The following is a 22361-nucleotide window of genomic DNA, read 5'->3' as shown; positions in this document are numbered from 1 at the left end:
TCCTGGTGTGTGTGATGTTCCCCTCCCTGTGTCCATGTGTTGTCATTGTTTAACTCACACGTATGAGTGAGATTGTGCAGTGTTTAGTTTTCTGTGTTTGTGTTAGTTTGCTGAGAATTATGGTTTCCAGCTTCATCCATGTCCCTGCAAAGGACTTGAACTCATCCTTTTTGTGGCTGCATAGTATTCCATGGTGCGTATGTGCCACATTTTCTTTATCCAGTCTATCATTGATGGGCATTTGTGTTGGTTCCAGGTCTTTGCTATTGTGAACAGTGCTGCAATAAACATATGTGTGAATGTGTCTTTATACTAGAATGATTTATATTCCTTTGGGTATACACCCAGTAATGGGATTGCTGGGTCAAATAGTATTTCTGGTTCTAGATCCTTGAGGAATTGCCACACTGTCTTCCACAATGGTTGAACTAATTTACACTCCCACCAACAATGTAAAAGCCTTCCTATTTCTCTATATCCTCTCCAGCATCTGTTGTTTCCTAACTTTTTAATGATCACCATTCTAACTGGTGTGAGATGACATCTCATTGTGGTTTTGATTTGCATTTCTCTAATGACCAGTGATGATGAGCATTTTTTTCATATGTTTGTTGGCCGCATACATACCTTCTTTTGAGAAGTGTTCATTTATATCCTTCACCCACTTTTTAATGGGGTTGTTTGTCTTTTTCTTGTAAATTTGTTTGAGTTCTTTGTAGATTTTGGATAATAGCTGTTTGTCAGATGGATAAATTGCAAAAATTTTCTCCCATTCTCTAGGTTGACTGTTCACCCTGATGATAGTTTCTTTTGCTGTGCAGAAGCTCTTTAGTTTAATTAGATCCCATTTGTCAATTTTGGCTTTTGTTGCCATTGCTTTTGATATTTTAGTCATGAAATCTTTGCCCATGCCTATGTCCTGAATGGTATTGCCTAGGTTTTCTTCTAGAGTTTTTATGGCTTTAGGTCTTATGTTAAAATCTTTAATCCAACTTGAGTTAATTTTTGTATAAGGTGTAAGGAAGGGGTCCAGTTTCAGTTTTCTGTGTATGGCTAGACAGTTTTCCCAACACTATTTATTAAATAGGGAATCCTTTCCCCATTGCTTGTTTTTGTCAGGTTTGTCAAAGATCAGATGGTTGTAGATGTGTGGTGTTATTTCTGAGGCTTCTGTTCTGTTTCTTTGCTCTATGTATCTGTTTTGGTACCAGTACAATGCTGTTTTGGTTACTGTAGCCTTGTAGTATAGTTTGAAGTCAGGTAGCATGATGCCTCCAGCTTTGTTCTTTTGGCTTAGGATCGTCTTGGCTATGTGGGCTCTTTTTTGGTTACAAATGAAATTTAAAGTAGCTTTTTTCTAATTATGTGAAGAAAGTCGATGATAGCTTAATGGGGCCAGCACTGAATCTATAAATTACTTTGGGCAGTATGGCCATTTTCACAATATTGATTATTCCTATCCATGAACATGGAATGTTTTTCCATTTGTTTGTATCCTCTCTTAATTCCTTGAGCAGTGGTTTGTAGTTCTCCTTGAAGAGGTCCTTCACATCCCTTGTAAGTTGTATTCCTTGGTATTTTATTCTATTTGTAGCAATTGTGAATGGGAGTTCAATCATGATTTGGCTCTCTGTTGATCTATTATTGATGTGTAGGAATGCTTGTGATTTTTCAAAAGCTAGCAGAAGGCAAGAAATAACTAAGATCAGAGCAGAACTGAAGGAGATAGAGATACAAAAAACCCTTCAAAAAATCAATGAATCCAGGAGCTGTTTTTTTGAAAAGATCAACAAACTTCATAGACCGCTAGCAAGACTAATAAAGAAGAAAAGAGAGAAGAATCAAATAGACACAATAAAAAATGATAAAGGAGATGCCACCACTGATCCCACAGAAATACAAACTACCATCAGAGAATACTATAAACACCTCTACACAAATAAACTAGAAAATCTAGAAGAAATGGATAAATTCCTGGACACATACACCCTTCCAAGTCTAAACCAGGAAGAAGTCGAATCCCTGAATAGAGGAATAACAAGTTCTGAAATTGAGGCAGTATTTAATAGCCTACCAACCATAAAAATTCCAGGACCCGATGGATTCACAGCTGAATCCTACCAGAGGGGCAAAGAGGAGCTGGTACCAATACTTCTGAAACTCTTCCAAACAATAGAAAAAGAGAGAATCCTCCCTAACTCATTTTATGAGATCAGCATCATCCTGATACCAAAACCTGGCATAGACACAACAAAAGAAGAAAATTTGAAGCCAATATCCCTGATGAACATCGATGAGAAAATCCTCAATAAAAATACTGGCAAACCGAATCCAGCAGCACATCAAAAAGCTTATCCACCTCAATCAAGTTGGCTTCATCCCTGGGATGCAAGGCTGGTTCAACATGTGCAAATCCATAAATGTAATCCATGACATAAACAGAACCAATGACAAAAACCACATGATTATCTCAATAGATGCAGAAAAGGCCTTTGACAAAATTTAACACCGCTTCATGCTAAAAACTCTCAATAAACTAAGTATCAGTGGAATGTATCTCAAAATAATAAGGCTATTTATGACAGACCCACAGCCAATATCATACTGAATGGGAAAAAACTGGAAACATTCCCTTTGAAAACTGGCACAAGACAAGAATGGCCTCTCTCACCACTTCTATTCAACATAGTATTGGAAATTCTGTTCAGGGCAATCAGGCAGGAGAAATAAATAAAGTGTATTCAAATAGGAAGAGAGAAAGTCAAATTGTCCTGTTTGCAGATGACATGATTGTGTACTTAGAAAACCCACTATCTCAGCTCCAAATCTCCTTAAGCTGATGAGCAACTTCAGCAAAATCTCTGGATACAAAATCAAAGTTTAATACCTTCTAAACCTGTCTTATTTCTTCTTTCATTGTCCTTTTCAGGAAGAATGGTTACAATAAAACAAAAGTTAGATCACTCACTTCTCAGTTAAGAAGTCTTCAGTAACTTCCCTTCTCTTTTAGAGTAAAAGCTGAAGTCAGATTTAGCTGATTTCTCTGACCCATCTACTACCATCTCTGGACTCAATTTTTCCTTCTCGATGGCAGCCACACTGTCCTTTCACTGTGTCCTGAATACTCCAGGCAGTTTCCCCCAGACTGTCAGACTTGATGTTTCCACGGTCCATGATGATCTTTACCTAGATGAATGTGAGTTTTGCTCTTTCAACTTCTATACTAGTCAAGTTCCAAATATTGATTCACAATTTTTAAGTATTTAAAGCAGGCATTTTAAATATTTGGAAATAGCAGATTTAACACATGGTATTTGCTATCTCCTGCTGGGAGTACTAAATACACATGAATTTAAAACAGTAGGGAGCTATCTACCTCTTTCTTTCATTGCCAAAAGAAAGAGACAATATTATCAGACTGTAAGATCTGGGGTCAAGAAGAAAATGTTGGAACCACAGTTACCCCATTCAGTAAAAGAGCCAGAGGCAAAGCAATGCTAGAGGCACTGCCCAAAACATAGGTGGGCAAAAGGGAACACTCTGGCTTCTTTCTTCCCCTTAGTTTTCAATGCTCTCCTTTAGCCAAACCTAGCTAGATGCTGCTGGTCTAGATCAGAATGCCTTGCATATACAGCAGAGCAAAAGAGGGCTGAGAAGTGTAACTAAGGAAAGACACACTCATTCCAGCATACCTTTATTCAGCTCTTTATTCAGATATCCTTCAGTCTGGCCTTCTCTAATCACTTCATCTAAAATTGCATATCCCAGGTCCCCCTGGAATTTCCTATTCTTCCTTATTATGCAATTTTCTTTATAGTATTTGTCAGTATTAAACACAATATGTTTTATTTTTTAATAAAATATTTTCTTTGTCTCTTTCTCCCAATAGAATTTGAACTTCTAGGGGCATGGACCACTGCTCTTTTTATCCACTGCTGACTCCTCAGTCCCTGAGTATGTTTCTTTCACATAGTAATTGCCCTTTAATATTTTTGAATGAATAATTGAATGAGCACTTAAAATGAATGTGAAAATGGCCTTGCATACCTTGAACTAGAATAGTTTCATTTAAGAGAAGTTTAGACACTCAATGCAGAGCTAGTTAATATAAATATTATATGCAATTTTAAGATACCAGGTGAAATCATGTTTCTGTGTAATAAAAAAATCCAACACATCAGTTATACACATGACAATGAAGCATCCCAACAAGCAGGTACACTGACAACAAAAAGCCATAGCCATTGAGCCATCTAATAATTAAAGTTAAAATAAAAAGGCATAATAGTCCAAGTCCCCCTAGAGTAAGGCCAAACAGACAGTCAATATCTCTAAATACATGACTAAGTTACTGCTGTCTACAAAAACTGATGACCCTGAGGATAAAAAATTTAAATAAACATGTATTTTATTATCCACAATTTATAGAGATGTAAAAGAGCAATCAATGTATTTGTTAAAGCTTTTCCACAAAAGTTGTAAAACTCAATAACACTCCAATCTTAAAAGTTTAGATTGTATTTCTACAAAATAATTTTATAGGAAATATCTTTGATGCTGGATAAATTAAATTGTTCCTTGTATGTGTTTTATATATATAATGTACGTATAAATATGAAGTATCTTAAAAATTGTGTGATTTTTAGTCAGAAAACAATTTCAAATTATGTACAAATTATTTGACTTTAGGCAAGTTATTAAACTGCTTTGCAATTAAGGTTTTTCATTTACAGGCCTATTGCAAGAATTAAATGAAATAACATTGATCCTTTCAATTACCACATTACCTAGCACATAGAGAATGTCATATTAAGTCTTTGTAAATGCCATTACATATACCCAAATAGAGCTGAGTGCATATGTAAATTAGAAAATTGCATTTGGTACAAAAAATTAGACGAGCATGGTGGTACAAACCTGTGGTCCCAGTTGCTCTGGAGGCTGAGGCAGGAGAATCGCTGGAACCCTGGAGGCAGAGGCTGCAGAGAGCCGAGATCATGCCACTGTACTCCAGCCTGGGCAACAGAGCGAGACTCTCTCTCTCAAAAAAAATTTGCATTTGGCTGCATACGAGTTTCATAATTGACAGTATTTTAAGGTAGATTATTTGAAATATAATCTGCAATAATCATCTAAAGTCTATTTATAGTAAGCACCAAAATATAAATGGAATAATTATAGCATATGGTCAACCTCTTGATATATTATTAAGCATCTTTTGAAATTTTTGATTTCAGAATATTTTCTGTATAGTTAATTTTAAAGTTGAATTACTATTTCAGTTGTAAATAATCATAACATCACATGAGAATTCTCACTTTTTAATGTTTCTTTAGTTTTCATAAATTGATAATATAGTTGTGGCATCTTTTCTATAAATTTTAAAACATTTTTGATACAGACATGATTCAAAAAAGAAAACCATTTGCTTTTTATATCTCATGATAACCATTTCCACATAATTACCTGGAACAAAATCAATCAGATAATAATGTGTTACTCTTTTAAAGGTATGCACTTTAGGAATACAGCAATTCACTGGCTCATTTATTTTCCACAAATGCAAGCATAAAGAAAATGAAGATGCAATTTTGATTGAAGACATTAAGATAATTTTTCATGAAGATTTAACTACATTTTTCACAGTATATGATTTTATTGTTTTGGATTCTATTACATAAAGGTATGAAATGTGTTACAATTACCAATCCTTAGTCTTTTACAGAAACATAGTGGAAGTCACTCAAATGCCATTGATTTTTGGGTTGATGTAATCAGTGTATACCTAAGAAAAGAGCCTAACTCTGTTACTAAATATACTCACAAAAGTGCATCAAAATACTCATCAAGTGATAAAAATAACGTGGGTGAGAAGGACTGGGGTTGATATTTTTCTAAATGTTAAATGCACGTGAAGAAATAATTTCTATCTGCAGATTATGTTATTTGATGCTAAAGAGGAATTGAATATACATTGATAACACTAACCTAGATAACATTTTTAACTTTTTATTGATACAGTGGTAATTGTTTATTTTTTCAATAAAATTTTATTGAGACTCTCTATAGAATTGTGCATAGTAGGAAACTCAAAGGAAAGAGAAAGCTTTTTTTGCAGCTATAACTTATAAGAAAAAAGAGATAGTAAACACACCATAAAAGAAGAGTATCCTCAGTCCCTGTCTACCTTGTTTCACCGAAGTGCAAGCAATAACTATGTGTGTGTGTGTGTGTGTGTGTGTGTGTGTGTGTGTGTGTGTGTAGCTCTGTCTGACTCCTCAACTAGAGACCCTGGCCTAGAAGAATGGCAAGACTTTCCGTTTACTAGTGAGATGAAGAAAGAAAGAAGTTCTGCTCATAGTTTGGGATGCCCCTGGGTTCTTCATTTGCACTGCGTGATAGCCTTCTGCCTCAGTTTGTTTGTGTTGCTATAAAAGAATACCGGAGGCTGGGTAATTTATAAAGAAAATACGTTTATTTGGCTTATGATTCTGCAGTCTGTGCAAGAAGCATAGAACTAATAGTATCCATTTCTGGTGAGGGCTTCAGGCTGCTTCCACTCCTGAGAAAAGGGGAAAGGGAACCCACATGTGCAGATAGCGTGGTGGAAGAGGAAGCAAGAGAGAAAGGGAAAGTCCCAGGCACTTTTTAACAACCAGCTCTTTGGGTAACTCTCCTGGGAACTAATAGAGAAAAAAACTCACTCATTACTTTGAGTGAGCACTAAGCCTTTCATGAGGGATCCACGCTCATGACCGAAACACGTCCCATTTGGCCCCACCTCCAACACTGGGATCCAATTTCAACATGAGATTTGGGGACAATCCTCCACACTATAGCACTCAAAACCTGCCCCCCCCCCAAGTCTCATGTTCTTCTCACATGCACAGTACAACTATTACATCCCAATAACCCCTAAAAGTCTTAACTTGTTTCAGAATCAGTTTAAAAATTCAAAATCTCATCTGAGACTCAAGGAAAGTTCCTCACAGTTCTGAGTCAAAACCAAGTTGTTTACTTTCAAGATACAAGGGTGGAACAGGAAAAGGGTATACATTCCCATTCTAAAAGGGAGAAATAGGTCAAAAGAAAAGGGGGTAACAGGTCCTATGTAAGTCCAAAACCTAGTAGGACAGACAGTAAATCTTAAAGCTCCAAAATGACCTCCCTTGTCTCCATGTCTTGCATCTGGGGCATATGGTTCAAGGGGTGAACCCCTAAAGCCTCATGCAGCCCCACTCTGTGGATTTGTTGGGTATAGCTCACATGGCTGCTCTCACAGGTTAGAGTCAAATGCCTGCAGCTTTTTTTGGCTGAAGTTGCAACCTACTGGTGGCTCTATAATTCTAGGGTCTGGAGGGCAGTTGCCTTGCTCCTATAGATCCACTAGGCAGTGCCCAGAGTGGGGACTTTCCATGCGGGTTCCAAACCCCCATTTCAGCATTGCCTTAGTAGAATCTCTGTGTGGGCTCCACCCCTATGACAGGCTTCTTCCTGTGCACCCAGGAATTCCAGCATACCCTTTGAAATCTAGGTGGAAGTTGCCAAGCCTCCTCTATTCCTGCAATCTGCGTATCTGCACTCTTAATGACCATGTGGAAGCTGCCAAGGCTTATGGCTTGGACTCTCTCGAGCTAGGTCCTGAGCTGTACCTGGGACCATTTGAGCATTGGATGCTTCAGCCAGAGGGGTCTGGATGCAGGAAGCAGCATCTCAAAGTGTTTCAAGGCAGTGGCACCCTGGGCCTGACCCCAAAACCATCTGTCATCCCAGGTCTGTGATAAGAGAAGCCAATTCAAAAGATTTCTGAAATGCCTGCAGGGCCTTTTTCCCATTGTCTTGACTGTTAGCACCTAGATGCTTTTATCTGGGCTTATCTTTCTAGTAAGTGGCTGCTCCCCAGCACCCTTAGGTTTCTTGCCTGAAAATGCTCTTTCCTTCTCTGCCACATGGACAGGCTGTAAATTTTCAAATTTTTATGCTCTGTTTCCCATTTAATTATTACTTCTAACTTTTGATCATCCCTTTTCTCCCATGTCTAATCTTCAGCTATTAAATGCAGCCACACCACTTCTTGAGCACTTTTCTGATTAGAAATTTCTCCTGCCAGATACCCCAGGTCATCACTCTTAAGTTTGGCCTTCCACAAAGCCCTACAGATGGACACGATGTAGCCAAGTTCTTTGCTGCAGCATAACAAGGGTGACATTTGCTTCAATTTCCAGTAAGTTCCCCATTTCCATCTGAGACCTCTTCAGGATGGTCTTTACTAACATATTCCATCAGCATTTTGTTCACAACCACTTAACCAATTTCTAAGAAGTTTCAAAATTTCTCTTGTCTTTTTGTCTTCTTTGGTGCCCTTGCCAGAATGTTTCACTCATGGCAATAAGTCCTTTTCTAGCTTGCTCCTCCACACTTTTCCAACTTCTGCCCATTATCCAGTTCCAAAGCCACTTCTACATTTTCAGGTATCTTTGTAATAACACCTCTGTATTAGTCCATTCTCACACTGCTCTAAAGAAATACTTGAAACTGGGTAATTTAAAAAGGAAAGAAGTTTAATTGAGTCACATTTCCACATGACTGGGGAGGCCTCAGGAAACTTACAATCATGGCAGAAGGTGCCATGGAAGCAGGTGCCTTCACAAAGAGTGGGCACAGGAAAGTGCCACTTTTAAACCATCAGATCTCATGATAATTTCCTCACTATTATGAGAACAGCATGGGGGAAACTGCCCCTATCATCGAATCACCTTCCAACAGGTCCCTCCCTCAACACATGGGGATTACAATTCCAGATGAGATTTGGGTGGAGACACAGAGTCAAGCCATATCATTCTGCCCCTGGCCCCTCCCAAATCTCATGTCCTTCTCACATTGCAAAATCAATCATGCCTTCCCAACAGTCCCCGAAAGTCTTAATTCCTTCCAGCACTAACTAAAAAGTCCAAGTCCAAAGTCTCATCAGAGACAAGGCAAGTCCCTCTGCCTATGACCCTGTAAAATCAAAATCAAGTTAGTGACTTCCAAGATACAATGGAGGTACAGATATTGGGTAAATGTTCTCACTCAAAATTGGAGAAATTGGCCAAAACAAATGGGCCATAGTCCCCGTTCAATTCTGAAACCCAGCAGGGCATTTGTTAAATCTTAAAGTTCCAAAATAATCTTCTTTGACTCCATGTCTCACATCTAGGGCACACTGAGGTGAGAGCTGGGCTCCCATGTCTCTGGGCAGCTCTGTACCTGTGGCTCTGCAGGGTACAGCCCCTGTGGTTGCTTTCATGGTCTGGTGTTGAGTGCCTGCATCTTTTCCTGGAGCACAGTGCAAGCTCTTGGTGGATCACCATTTTGGGGTCTAGAGGATGGTGGACCTCTTCTCACAGCTCCACTAGGCAGTTCCTCAGTGGGGACTCAGTGTGGAGGCTCCAATCCCACATTTCCCCTCTGTATTGCCCAAGTAGAAGTTTTCCATAAGGGCTCCACCCCTGGACCAGACTTCTGCCTCGACCTCTAGACATTTTCAGAGATTTCATCCTCTGAAATCTAGGTGAAGGCTGCTAAGGCTCATTATTTGGCTCATGGTTCTGCAGGCTGTACAAGCATGACACCACCAGCATCTGCTTCTGCTGAGGTTTTAATGCTGCTTCTTCTCATTGCAGAAGGTGAAGGGAAACTAGTGTGTGTAAATTACATGTTGAGACAAGAGACAGAGGGTAGGTGCTCTTTTAAACCACCAGCTCTCAGGTTAACTCTTTCAGGAAGTAATAGGGTGAGAACTCATTCATTACCATGAGGACAGCATGAAGCTGTTAATAAGTAATCCACACCCATGACCCAAACACCTCCCACTAGGCCTTGCCTCCAACATTGGGGATCAGATTTCAATATGAAGTTTGGGGGTAAACATCCAAACTATAGCTCCATCTTTCCCCCAGCCTGTGTGCAATGATCTGGCTAACAGGCCCAGTGCTAAGGAATGTAGTTCTGAATTTTTGCTACCAGGGAGAGGCCAGTCCTTGTGTTAACCTGTACCCCAGGATTCTTTCCTGGCTTGACTGATTTTTGCTACTCAATGGATTTCAGCCTGCCACTTAACCAGGGCTGTGGTATTCAGTGTAGTACAAAATCCTGAGAAGGTTTTGTAATGGAAGAAATTACAGATAGGTAGATCATCTAAGAGCTCATGAAAGAACTTACCATTCAACTTGGCTTTGATGAATTTTGGTATACAAAGCCAGAGAAAGAATTATTTCTAAACAAAGTACAGCATCAATTTTAAAAAATAAAATAAAAGCCAGCATCTAGAAAGTGTACAGAGTATTCAGTGTGTAAAAAAGTCTTATTTTATTGGAGAATAGGGCATAGGTAGAAAACTGAAGAAAAAATGCAGGAGAATAAGTGCCAGATTACAGAGTACCCTATATCAGACCCCATTCCAGCTCTTCAAAATTAATACTCAGCCATTTACTGCTAGCATAATCTCTCTGCTAAAAACAAAGAATGACATATCAAGAACCTCTTTCCTGAGGCTAGAAAGTTTTAGAAACACCATTTCCAAGTCTCAACTTGGAATCGTCAATCTCTACATCACGCATTTCTTGCTGTCCACCGACCTCTGACTACTCTCTTGGAGCAGCCAGCCCACTCACCTATGTGAATTACTTTTATTGTGACTTTAAAGACAGGATTACTTTTTTCCTGTCTAGGAAACTAACGAGCAAACTATGTGAGGAAAAAAAGAAAATTCTAAGATAATTTCCTTGTTCATGGCATCCCATTTTGATGTTACTAACCTCACTTCTGGCTTCTGCCTTCTTATTTCAGATAAAATGTCTGGAATGAACCAGACTCTAGCATGTCTGCCATCACCAACTGTATTTACAAAATGATATCCAGGCTTCATTCCTATGGATGAATTTCCTCATTGTGCTTCTAATGCCTAAAATAGACTGCAATAAATATGTAAAATCTGTGCTGGAACTTTGAGCTAATCCCCCCACCATGAAGGGTAGTCCACCGCTGCAGATAGTGATGACCTACAGAGTGAGCTTGCTACTTTACACAGCTATACATTGCTGTTGCAACCATAGATTCAAACTCTCCTTCCATTCTTCTTTGTGACCTTTCTTCATGAATAAAATTTCTAGCTAGTAGCATGTAATTGTCTGAGCCTGGACAATTTGCCCTCACCTTGGCTTGAAGGATGTAGAAAGAGAAAAATATCTGTCTCAGGCTGTCACAGGGGACAGATTCCCTGCTTCCCTCAGAGACTCACATTGTGAAGAATTTCTTGTAAAATATGGGGTTTTTATGATAAGAAGTCCAAAAAAGAAAAATGTTCACAGAAAACTTGGTAGTGGGTCTTCTCTAGTTTTCTTGTGTCCTGTTGGGTAGCTGACAAATGGCTCTGCCCCACATTGGGTCCCTCTTAGATCTTAGAATACACTATAGCAGTACCCACAAGAACTTCACCCTCTCTCTCTCTCTCTGTCTCTGTACTAGGAGCAAATGTTGATAATGTGCACTTTTTAGGAGGTAAGGGAAAGCTTTACCTGCATTCTGTGAGCAGGATAATAATACAATCAGGCTGTACCTTGGGAATGTTATCTGCCAGGAAAGATGAATCAATGGGGCCAGCAAGTGGATGCTGTATCTCTTTTTCAGAATCCTCTTGTAAAAGACAAAATGATAGGTAAGGAGGGACTTAAGTAAGAAGCTGATGGAAGTTATAAAATAATAGTGGAGTTACTCTATAGAGGTTCAGTCCACAAGAGATGATGTTCAACGATATGCGAAATCTAAAGAGAAGGAAGAGTTATAATATACCCATATATATTTTAGCATGGACGATTAGAAGAATAGCAATGCCATCAGCAGAAATAGGGAAGTCAGGAAAATAAATTTATGGAAGTAGGGGGATAAATGATAAACTTAGTTTTGACTATTTTTAGTTTGATGGGCTGGAAAAAATGCAAGAGTGGGACATTTGTAATGCAGAACTGCTATGTGCAATCCTTCACAATTTCTGTTTGTTGTTCTGATTTATTATGATAGGTGATTTCAAGCTCTCCAAGGAACATGAGATGAGATGGTGAATGACACTGAGCATATGAGTTAATGACAATAAACCAGCAATGCATTGCTTACCAGTCTGATTTATAATCTCTAAAACAGATTTCTGTAGTTTTAAAACCACTTGCTGTATAGTGAATAGAAAAAAAAACATAAAAGCCTGTGATTTATGAAACATATTAAACAACTCTAAATCCTTTTGAAAATTCTTTACCGTACTATTAAGGTGAAAAAAGTTCTGAAAAAATAAAAACCCATAAAAATGAACACTGAAATACTAAAAAAATCTAGTGTGTTATACTGTATACATTTTTATTTTTAAATAAAACCTTAAAGTTGAAATACTTGTTTGGTTTAATTAATCGTATTTTTTGGAAAAGCTACTTTTAAGGAAATAATTGTGATAGAAAAATCCTACATATTTATATAAATTGGTTGCACTTTAATGGAATCTTTAGAATATATTTTAAACATAGTCTTTATAAGCCTATATAACATTCCGTAAATTCATGCAAACATTGTTCTCCTTTAGACCATTTTCTTAAACAAAATGACTAATAGCACAATCCAGTTCACAGAAACAACTGTTCTACTGTTCTAACAAAAAAAGGTTTGCAATATTGAAGTATTTTCACTAGCATTTATTAGAAGTCTGGTAAATATTTCTTTACGTAGTTCAACAGTTGACTTTGGTGTGATTAGACAGAGAGTTCTGATTTATAAAATAAATCCTTGATAATACTGCAGTCCAGCCAATGGTCCTAAACGTTCTTGTAAGACAATTCCCAAATTAATACAGCATTAAACACAGTTCTGTCTTATTTTATTACATTTTATGTAGCCTTGTCTTTCAAATCATGATTAAATTTTCTCCCTTTTTTGATGTTGTGACTACTAATTTGCAGATAAATTTTTTAAAGTCTTATTGTTTATTTATCTGTGTCTTTGATTCTACTTTATATTTTAAAAAGACTAAAGACACTGATTATAATTCTTCTTTAATGTAATTTCAACAAATACCTTCTAAGAGTTTTTGATAAAAGTTTTGTTAAATTAAATGCAACATTAGGCAAAAACTTGCAAGTTTACAGAGGTTCACCTGCAAACAGAATCTTATTTAAGATTCTCAGCCAGCTTGGAAATCTTATTATTAGCCTTATTTTTATATAAGAGAACAAATTTCAATGTGGATAGGTAACCTCTACAATGGAAAAGCAAATTAAGATTCTGTGGTAATAAATGACAAATCAGCTATTTTCACCATTAAACTATTACTTTGAGTACTACTATATTTCTTAAAAGTTTGTCCTGTTCATTTGCTGAATATGAGATGTGTTAAAGTATAGAGGCACATGATTAGGTTCAATACATTTATTCGTTCAGCAGTGAGTAGTACTTAGCACATAACATATTCCGTTTTTTTTCCTAGGCAATTATGATCCGGTACTAAAAATGAAATCATTGGCATGGTAGAGCTTACATTCAATTAGAGAAATGTATAAATAACAGATATATTTTCTACTGTTATGCAATAGGTGCCTTGAGGAAAAAAAAACAAATGATAATTCGATAGAAAATAATGTGTGTTTGGGAGAAGGGAGATTGTGTGGCACTGTTGATTTTAGGGAATGCCAGATAGTCAGGTAGAGACTCCTGACTCTCTACGTAAGAGACTTAAGAGAGAAGGGGAGACCCGTACAGTTACATGTAGAGATAGTGTTTCCAAGACAGAGTTCCATGAATGGAAAAATTAGAAAACCTAATGAAATTAACACAAATGCAGATAAATTAGCAAACAGATAAATTGGCAAACACTTGAACTGACACATCACAGAAGAGGAAACACATTAAACCAATAAATATAAGACATATGGTCAAATTCAACAATAGAGAAGTAGAAATTATATCTATAATGAAACGTTTTTAAGCTACAAGATTGTAAAACATTTCTGATAATACTAAATATTCAGAATGATATAATACAACAATGCAATTTACACACTACTAGAGGAGTAAAGATGAGTACAATGCTTTTGAAACCATTTATCATTTTTTGGCAGGGGTGAACAAGTGCACATGCACCATATAGAAATTAACATGTGTTTGGAAAGAGATGGGCAAGAATGACCCTAGTGCCATTGCCTATAATAGGAAAAAGCTAGAAATAATTCCAATTTCTATTGGTAGGTGAGAAGTTAAATAATTTGTGGATTATACATAGAGTACGATAGTATGTAGCAGTTAAAGTCTATGAATTATAGAGCTATAGGAATCACTCAGGATAAAAAACTGAGAAAAATGTCATAGAACCCAATGTGATATAATTAAATATTTATGAAGCTTATATTTATTCAAAGGTAAGCAGTATGTTGATTATAGTTAAATTTTTGCTAAAGATATAGGTAAAAGCAAGGAAGCAATAAGCTGAAAATTCTGGAATCTCTCCTAGGGAGAAAGAGATGGGATTAGGGAGAGAACACACAGGACTTCAAGGACATTGTTAAGATTCTATATTTTTATCTATGGCATGGATACATGCAGGTGTTCTTTTACTTTTATTATATATATCATATACATCAGTTACACATTTTTTTGTTTCTAAGCAATTTGCATTTAACACAGTTTTAAAGAACAAAAATGAGAGATAATTAGTGAAAATAAATATATTCAGCACTTTCAAATAGTTTTTCTTTTTAAAGGAAGAGATATAGGTGGTAGAGGGAGGGGCTTATGTGGCCAAAAAGAGGGTTTTCTATGTTTATTCATACTGTGGCTTTTATTTAGGCCAGCATTTTGATGGCTTGTTTACTTTGTTTGTAAACTAATGAAAGTAATCCAGTACAAAAGAAAAATCGCTGCAACACAGAGAGGTGCCAGTTACTGCAGCAAAGTCCTTGAGTTGAGGAGAGGGAAGGGGATCCAGTCCCACTACTCATTAACAGGCACTTTATACTCTAGTCATACTGAACATTGGCAGTTCTACAAAATTACTTGGTCTTTTGCAACATCATGCCTGCGAACTGTTTACTCCATCTTCAGTTCTTCTCTACCACCCTCCACCTGTGAATGATTTCTCATCCTTCAAGAATTCAACCCAAATGGCACCTCATTAATCAACCTTTCCATACCAACCCAGACAAAATTAGTCAATCCACTGAGATTCTAGAGCATCTGTATATATGTCTATTGAAATCACATTTACGGTTCTGCATCCTGGCTTCCTCACTAGTCTGTGAGTATCCTGAGGAACTGACAACTGTCTTACTCATTTGTGTTTATTTATAGGGCCTAATACTGAGCCTGACATATCATAATTCATCATTAAGTGTTTAAATAAATGAATGCATAAATAGAGAGCTTTCACTTCAAAATACTGATTAAGAAGGATTATGTGAAATGTTTTGAAGGCATAATTTGTTCCTCCAACTCCATCCATCCCAAATGATATGGAAGTCTGCAGTTAAAACAAGGTGGAATAAAGACACTTAAATCTACTTCCCTCTAAGATGCATAATAATCTACAAAGAATAAAATATTGAAAATGCATAGACCTTCCATATTCAATGGAAAGAGAAATGCCATTGAGAAAAATAGGTATATACTTGACACTACTATAAAATTTGTTTGAATATTACACATGCCTCATAGTATGTAACACAAAAAATGTATTTCTCCAAAAGTAAGGCTCATGATTTGAAGACACTTTGATTAGGACCGTATTTCAAAAGTTGTGGGTGGGCTATAGGATTAAAGAACAGGTTCTCTATGTAGTCTTAGGTCAATAACATAGATTAGTAGGGAAGGTAGAGCTGAAGAAGAAATCATGCTGATATGCCATCTAAACTGGCTCTCGAGCCATGGGGACTTGAATTAGGAGATACACGCTAAGTTATAAGGAAATAAACAGTTTTATTAGGCAGAAATAATTTGAATTAGAAGAGACACTCTAAGTTGTAAGGAAATAAACAGTTTTATTAGGCAGAAATCATCTGTCAACTTAATAGGACAGAAAGCTACTTCAGGTTACTCTCCCTACCTCTTTTAAACCATTCTTTAATAAATATTTAGCCCCATTTAAAGATGAATAATAATCTGAAAAGAACTCCTATATGACTCCTGTACAGTAATACAGTAAAATACCAGAAACACAATTTTAAAAGCAGCAGGAATTTAAATAATTATCAAAGTTTTAAAAGTACACAGTGTTTTTTTTCTTTTAAGACAGCATAACAAAATGTAAAGTGATTTGGAAAATCTCAGGGAACTAACAGGAGTAGAAAATAAAAACATTTTAAAAATTAAAGCCATATTAGAAACATTTATAAAATGTACGTGATGGGAAAGACAGTTACTTTGGAAAAATCAAACTGAACAAAATGGAAGTAGCAAAGATAGTCACACACACACACACACACACACACGCCCTTAAATATGTAGGATGAAATTATCCAACACACATATGCATCCATATACAACTCCTTTGTCACACGATGCCTTTGGATGCCCTTAATATCAATGGCAATCACATGAAAAAAAAATAACTACCATGTGTATATGCTTGCAGAAATTTGCATGTCCAGTTGCATAAATTTACTGAGAAGAAGATAGGTCTTCACTTGCTATGTGTGTGCCACATACATAAGGAAGATGGGCTTGGTCACTTTTTGCTCTCTTACAGAATAAATTTCTTATTTAATTAATATAATTTGATGAATAGTGGATGTGTTAGGAGTAATTGTGATGGGCTCCAGCTGTGTGTGAAGCAAAGACAGGCATTGCTATTTAAATCAACAAAAGTATGCTTAAATTCATGCCAATCTACACAAAGAATAGTTGGTGGCCACAAAAAGACTTCCTAGTCTCAATCACAGTATCATTGGGAAGGGCATAGCAAAAAGTTTTTTTTAAATGAATTTGATCAAATGATGGACAGTAAGTGCATTTTTTTTAGTGTGACTTTATAAGGAAGTAAGTAGTGATTAAAACGTTTCTTTTATTATGTATCAGCCAGGATCCAGTCAGGAAACAGAAACCAGACCAGTAATTTGAGCAGGGAAAATCCAGTGTAAAGAACTGTTAACTGGTAATTAACTGGTAAACAAGGATAAATTGCTAAGAAGCATGAATGGAACTCTGAAGAATTCAGCAGTAACATATAAAGGGAGCAGCCACTAACTCTAGGGCTGTCATAGAGAACCAAAGAAGGAATAAACTCTCCCTCTCCACCGAGGCTGAGATTAAGAACCCACTGGTGTGGGTCTGGTCATAGACCACCGGATGACAAGGAAGTTTGCTGAGGTGCAGCAGGCTAATAATGGCAAGCAGGAAACTACCTGCTGAATTCTAGCAAAATCTCACTGGGAAGCCACTCACTGGCAGCTGAGGAGCCAGTAGAAAGTACTGAAACTAAGAAGAGAATTTCCTTCAGTGTTTCCAGCACTTTCTACTGACAAGACCTAACAGTGGTGTCAGCTGACAGAGGACAAAGGTTTTCAGAATCCAGCTCCAGGATCACAAAAGAGGGCAAAGAAGGGTATGTTTGGTGCAGAAAATCAGTAAGTTTAAGGAGGATTTTCCCTTCGCTACGTTTTATGCATTTATAGTAGTACAAAAGGGAGCTATGATTAGGGTGACCATATATCCCAGGTTGTCTGGGACAGTTACAATTCATGCTTATTGTTGTAAGTGTTATAAATAGTGTCCAGTGGTCCAGTGTTATAAATAGTGTCCCCTTTCACTCTCAGAAATTTTCCTGTTAAAAGAATAAATTATGTGGTCAGAGTGGTCACTGTTTTAGCTGACATTAAACTAATTCTCTCACCACTAGTAGCTAGAAATTCTATAAATGCTCCCTCCCCTAATTTTGTGGAAGGTGACAATGAGCCACCAAGGCAGTCTAGGAGCTTAAGGGGCCAAGATTTCAGGGAGAAGAGATGTGTATTCAGGTGAGTTCAGTACCCTGAGCTGCCTTTCTCCTTGCAGTGTTTGTAAGTGGAAGCAAATAAGAAGCTGTAAAGATGAGCACAAAGCAGTAGCTCTCAAGAGAAATATATGATTAGAAATGTATATCTAAGTCCATTCAAAAAAACTATCTTAATAAGTGTAAAATAAAAATTATGTGACAAAAATTTCAGGTCACATAAAAAGATTTTTTTTCTCCCTGTGAAGTGTGGTGGCTGTGAAACAATTAATGCTTTCTATAGTTTCCAAATTGAGGAATGAGATAAAAACAATTCCTTCATGACACAGAGAATACTAGTTAAGACCAGACCCATGATTTCAAGCTGCTGACTCAAAGGACTTCAAATCTCATTGCACAACTCAAGTCCTGGCCAAGCCTAACATCAACCAGGTGAGGAACTAAGATTTACTGGAGGGAAGGGGTTGGAACAGTGAATACTGTGAACAATTACACAATCTATCATACATACCAAATACTTGTACTGTGATTTTGAATATGAGAAATGTTACATTCTCAACTACTTCAGACAACTAAACATTGCTTACTTATTTTATTAATGTAATTAAAATTCAGATACAGAGATTATGGGTATATGAGCAAATATACAATTCTCAGGTGATGACTTCTCACATTCCAGCTTCATTAAAATTACTTATTAACATATTTTTTTCTTTTCTGACAATCTATTTCAATTGGTAACTGTGATATTGTGAAATACACATTTGATCTTCTTCCCTGTCTCCTGGTATACAACTCCTAAAATCCTTGGAAAATCTAAAGTAATAAGTGTTTTTCTGTATATTAATGAGTTGACTGGTGGCTGGTCTCCCCAAGGTAGCTTCTGGATGTGGGCTGGTCACAGGAAAGACCAAAGCATTATCAAAGGTTGGAACTTTCAGCCCATCCCCAACCTTTGTGGAGGGGAGAGGGGTTACAGGTTAAGTTTATTATCAATCGCCAATAGTTTCATGCCTATGTAATAAAGCCTCCATAAAAACCCAAAGTGACAGAGCTCAGAGAGCTTCCATATAGCTGAACATGTGGAGCTTCCTGGAGAGTGACATACCTTGCCCTATGTATCTCTTCATCTGTATCCTTTGTAGTATCTTTCACAATAAACCAGTAAATTTAAATGTTTCTTGTAGATTCTGTGAGCCACTTTAGCAAATTAAACAAACTCAAGGAGGGTGTTATGGGAAGCCCAATTAATAGCTGGTTGGTCAGAAGAACAGGTACAATAACATGGGGATTGTGATTGGCATTGGAAGTGGGAGTAGTATTGTAGGACTGAGCCTTTAACCTGTGGGATCTGACACTATCTCTAGATAGATAGTGCCAGAATTGAAGTGAAGGATATTCAGCTGCTATCCACTGCAGAACTGATTTCTTAGTGTATGTGGGAAAACATTCACACATTTGTTCACAAATCCCCTGGGATTTTTTTGAGATGGGGTCTCTCTCTGTCGCCCAGGCTGGAGTGCAGTGATACAATTATGGTCAGTGCAGCCTTGAACTCCTGGCTCAAGTGATCATTTTGCCTCAGCCTCCTGAATAAGCTGGTACTACAGGCACATGCCACCAAGACAAGTTGTGTGTGCATGTGTGTGTGTGTGTGTGTGTGTGTGTGTGTGTGTAGACAGGGTCTTGCTATGTTGCCAAGGCTGGTCTCAAACTCCTAGCCTCAAGCAATCCTCCTGCCTTGACCTCCCAAAGCATTGGGATTACAGACATGAGCCACCAGACGTGGCCAATCTTCTGTGTTAATTGTGTGTCATCCAAAAGACAAACAGACTGGCCGAATAGAAAGCAGATCTTTATTGGAAATAAAGGTTTGCAAACTGGGGAGAGATGCTTTCGCTGTATGGACCAGAGGGGAGGTGTTCTCTCTTTGAAGACAGGAGGGATAGGTTGGGTTTTATGCCTCACAAGGCCTATGTCATACATATTCAACATATTTAGGGAAAAAGCTATACATATTTATGAGGGAAGCTGAGCCCATACAATAATAGATAAACACATGTGTAACATACATCTCATGTTCACTTTCAGGTGGGGTTTTATAATTAAAATGAGGCAAAATTTACTATGTCAGAAGGTGGACTAAAGGACACAAAGAAGGTTTTTGTGCAGTCTCTGTAATTTGGCTAAAACTGGCTGCAATTGCTTATCAGAAGGGCATCCTTGTAAGGTAGGTCAGTTGTTCAATCAGAGTTCTAATGGTCTGGGTTGTAAATGAGAGCTGATAGCTCCTGTTGTTGGAAAGTTTAGCCACAGAAATTTGGAAATGTGCCATGCCAGCCAGGACCTGACCCTTAGACCCATAGGTAATTTTGTTTCCTTAACCTTAGGGTGTTTCTTAGTTAATAAAGGGGCATTTGTTTTGGTGTCTCAAATCACAGGAGAGTGGAGGAAAACAGTTTGTGTGTTGTTTTTTCTCATTAAGAATAACTTAACTAGTTTTGGCAAAAGCTTACCTTAATCTAAATTTTTTAAAATAAATATGTATATTATTTTAATCCGATATTTTAATAAAAGGCACAATTGAAGTAACTAGAGATATTTCAGCAAGAACTAGACTGGTGATGGGTGGATTGGAGAATATCATGACATCTATTTTTAAAAGATTGTTATTAAATAAGACATTTAACTTACTTTGCGTGGTTCCAGGAACTATGTTTAGGAAATACAGAAGACAGATGTTAGAGACTGCATTTTGTTTTCCCAACATTTACATATTGAATTCCTAACTTCCAATGGGATTATATTAGATATAGGGCTTTTAGGGCAATCATTAAGTTTAAATAAGGTTATAAGCATGGGATTCTTAACCAGTAGGACTGTTGTCTGTATAAGAAGAGGAAGAGACACCAGAGTGCTCTTTCACTGACTATGCACTGAGGAAAGGCCACGTGAGGACAAAATGAGTAAGCAGATGTTTGAAAGCCAGGAAGAGAGCCTTCAGCAGAATCTGAATTTACCTTAACCTCGATCATGAACTTTTAGCCTCCAGAATTCTGAGAAAATAAATGTCTGTTGGTTAAGACACCCAATATATGGTATTTTGTTATGGCAAACTAAGTGGACTAATAAAACATATTATGTTGGCAATATGGCAAATATGGCAAAAAAAAAAACTTTATTACAATTAGAATATTTAAAAAGTAGAATGGACCAGCAATCTCTGTCATCAAGCCAGGCCTGTGTTTTGGAGCACTCTAATACTTTTTTTTTTTATAATTCGATTTTTATTTATTTATTTATTTATTTTTAATTAATTTTTTATTATACTTTAAGTTTTAGGGTACATGTGCACAACATGCAGGTTTGTTACATATGTATACATGTGCCCTGTTCATGTGCTGCACCCAGTAACTCTTCATTTAACATTAGGTATATCTCCTACTGCTATCCCTCCACCCTCCCCCGACCCCACAACAGGCCCCAGTGTGTGATTTTCCCCTTGCTGTGTCCATTTGTTCTCATTGTTCAATTCCCACCTATGAGTGAGAACACGCGGTGTTTGGTTTTTTGTCCTTGCCATAGTTTTCTGAGAATGATGGTTTCCAGCTTCATCCATGTCCCTACAAAGGACATGAACTCATCATTTTTTCTGGCTGCATAGTATTTCATGGTGTATATGTGCCACGTTTTCTTAATCCAGTCTATCATTGTTGGACATTTGGGTTGGTTCCAAGTCTTTGCTATTGTGAATAGTGCCACAATAAACATACTTGTGCATGTGTCTTTATAGCAGCATGATTTATAATCCTTTGGGTATATACCCAGTAATGGGATGGCTGGGTCAAATGGTATTTCTAGTTCTAGATCCCTGAGGAATCGCCACACTGACTTCCACAATGGTTGAACTAGTTTACAGTCCCACCAACAGTGTAAAAGTGTTCCTATTTCTCCACATCCTCTCCAGTACCTGTTGTTTCCTGACTTTTTAATGATCGCCATTCTAAATGGCGTGAGATGGTATCTCACTGTGGTTTTGATTTGCATTTCTCTGATGGCCAGCGATGATGAGCATTTTTCATGTGTCTGTTGGCTGCATAAATATCTTCTTTTGAGAAGTGTCTGTTCATATCCTTCGCCCACTTTTTGATGGGGTTGTTTTTTCTTGTAAATTTGAGTTCATTGTAGATTCTGGATATTAGCCCTTTGTAAGATGAGTAGATTGCAAACATTTTCTCCCATTCTGTAGGCTGCCTGTTCACTCTGATGGTAGTTTCTTTTGCTGTGCAGAAGCTCTTTAGTTTAATTAGATCCCATTTGTCAATTTTGGCTTTTGTTGCCATTGCTTTTGGTGTTTTAGACG

General features: G+C 37.3%; 1 long non-coding RNA gene across 1 annotated transcript in view; it reads left to right on the top strand.

Annotated features, from left to right (window-relative positions):
• The window catches only part of LOC134729017 (uncharacterized), a 405488-nt gene that overhangs the window by 347085 nt on the left and 36042 nt on the right, over window positions 1-22361 (top strand). The gene's annotated exons all lie outside the window — the stretch shown is intronic.

This window comes from Pan paniscus, chromosome 15, assembly GCF_029289425.2.
Source record: "Pan paniscus chromosome 15, NHGRI_mPanPan1-v2.0_pri, whole genome shotgun sequence".
Lineage (NCBI taxonomy): Eukaryota > Metazoa > Chordata > Mammalia > Primates > Hominidae > Pan > Pan paniscus.
The sequence above is the reverse complement of the archived record's forward strand: the minus strand, read 5'-3'. Positions and strand labels throughout refer to the sequence as shown.